The sequence below is a fragment of the Megalopta genalis genome, unplaced genomic scaffold (assembly GCF_051020955.1).
Source record: "Megalopta genalis isolate 19385.01 unplaced genomic scaffold, iyMegGena1_principal scaffold0057, whole genome shotgun sequence".
Classification (NCBI taxonomy): Eukaryota; Metazoa; Arthropoda; class Insecta; order Hymenoptera; family Halictidae; genus Megalopta; species Megalopta genalis.
The window spans coordinates 520,001-522,500 of NW_027476126.1; the positions used below are offsets into that span (position 1 = coordinate 520,001).

The following is a 2,500-nucleotide window of genomic DNA, read 5'->3' on the forward strand; positions in this document are numbered from 1 at the left end:
TAGGAGGGTCGCGACGGTGTGCGCAGAAGGGTCTGGGCGTGAGCCTGCCTGGAGCCGCCGTCGGCGCAGATCTTGGTGGTAGTAGCAAATACTCCAGCGAGGCCCTGGAGGACTGACGTGGAGAAGGGTTTCGTGTGAACAGCCGTTGCACACGAGTCAGTCGATCCTAAGCCCTAAGAGAAATCCTATGTAGATGAGGTGTCCTAAGACGTTAAACACTTGTAAAAAAAACGCAGCTATTTTATTATTTTTTTTATTATTATATAAATCGCAGCATATTTTGTTATTATATACATGCACAAAAAACACCCATTGGGCGAAAGGGAATCCGGTTTCTATTCCGGAACCCGGCAGCGGAACCGCATACCATTCGGGCCCTCGTAAGAGTGTTCGTCGGGGTAACCCAAAATGACCTGGAGACGCCGTCGGGAGATCCGGGGAGAGTTTTCTTTTCTGTATAAGCGTTCGAGTTCCCTGGAAACCTCTAGCAGGGAGATAGGGTTTGGAACGCGAAGAGCACCGCAGTTGCGGCGGTGTCCGGATCATCCCCTCGGACCTTGAAAATCCAGGAGAGGGCCACGTGGAGGTGTCGCGCCGGTTCGTACCCATATCCGCAGCAGGTCTCCAAGGTAAAGAGCCTCTAGTCGATAGATTAATGTAGGTAAGGGAAGTCGGCAAATTGGATCCGTAACTTCGGGATAAGGATTGGCTCTGAGGAGCGGGGCGTGTCGGGCTTGGTCGGGAAGCGGGTCTGGCTGACGTGCCGGGCCTGGGCGAGGTGAACGGCTCTCGTGGCTGGGATCCGAGCTCGGTCCCGTGCCTTGGCCTCCCGCGGATCTTCCTTGCTGCGAGGCTTCCGTGGCGTTTCCCATCGGTGCGGTCGTCCTCTTCGGCCGCCATTCAACGCTCAGCTCAGAACTGGCACGGACTAGGGGAATCCGACTGTCTAATTAAAACAAAGCATTGCGATGGCCCCCACGGGTGTTGACGCAATGTGATTTCTGCCCAGTGCTCTGAATGTCAACGTGAAGAAATTCAAAAAAGCGCGGGTAAACGGCGGGAGTAACTATGACTCTCTTAACCATCAGTCTCATAGTTTAGCAAGCAGCCCCCTTCTCGTGGGTCCCGCCGCCAGTACCTCCTTTGGAGGGAAGCTAAGAGCTGCCTCTGCGAATCTGGCCAGTAGGGCTGCCACCCCTACTGGTCGAAACCTAACTGGCCCAAAGAATATAAAGAAAAAGCCTCGGATGGACGACACACCCATTTTCGGTGGTCGTCAAGGCGGCTCGTCCACTGGCGACGCCGCACCAGTTACTGAAGGCGGGTCGGGCTCCGTTCGTACCTCGAATGAGGGCTTCGCGTGTGAATATCCTGGATGCGGTCGGGTATTTTCCACCAAAACCGGCCGCGGAGTCCATCAACAGCGGGGTCATAAGGATTGGTATGATTCCCGTCAGGATACGACGCGGGTTAAGGCACGATGGTCACCTGAAGACTTAGCCATTCTCGCGAGACAAGAGGTGCGACTGACGTTACAAGGTGTGACTTTCTTGAACCAGGAGCTTCTGAAAATAATACCCAACAGAACTCTTGAAGCAATCAAAGGGCAAAGGCGGAAGAAGGAATATAAGGCCATAGTTGAGCGTTTCCTCAATGAGATGCGCTCTCCTAACGATGCGGCCACTCTTCCTGCCATTGGAATCGTTACACCTCCTACGATCGATACCAACCTCGAACCACACCTTCCTGACGTGACTTCGGGTGATCTCTCTCAAGAGACAGCCCGGAACTTGGTCTTGGAGTATTTACGGGGGCTACCGGCCTTTAATGATCACAATTTCAATACTGATGTACTCAATGAAATTGTGAGGTCCCTCAACACCTGGGAACAAGCGCGGATTATCGAAGAACTTTCTATTTACCTTCGCAAAACCTTTCTGATTCGTCGTAAGGTATCCGTGCCCAAGATAACAGCAGCTCCTAAGTCAGTATCGCGCCGAAAACTCCGCAGGGCTGAGTATGCTAAGGTGCAGAAGGCGTGGAAGCGAAACAGAACAACTTGTTTACGTGATATACTTAGGGATAAGAAGACGTCCTCGGCACCACCTGAGGAAGTCATGGTCCCATTCTGGGAGAAGATCATGACCTCGAAAGACACTATGACACCCGGTACCACACCTGCAACGGGGGCTCTGACGGAACTATGGGCGCCTATCTCACCTAAAGAAATTAGGGCGGCTTTGCCTCCCTTGGGTACTGCGCCTGGACCAGATGGACTCTCCGCCAAAGAATTCCGAGGTGTTCCGATCAATATTTGGACGAGAATTTTTAATATCTTTGTCATATGTGGTAAACTCCCACAACATCTCTTGGAGTCTCGGACAACCCTCATACCAAAAAAAGACGGTGCCTCGGAACCCGGAGATTTCAGACCCATCACGGTCTCATCGACCATCACAAGAGCCTTCCACAAAGTCCTGGCCAACCGGATGGCTAAACT

General features: G+C 52.6%; 1 pseudogene; it reads left to right on the forward strand.

The window, feature by feature from the left end:
* LOC143261607 (large subunit ribosomal RNA) overlaps nt 1-2,500 on the forward strand; it is a 7,616-nt pseudogene that overhangs the window by 1,807 nt on the left and 3,309 nt on the right.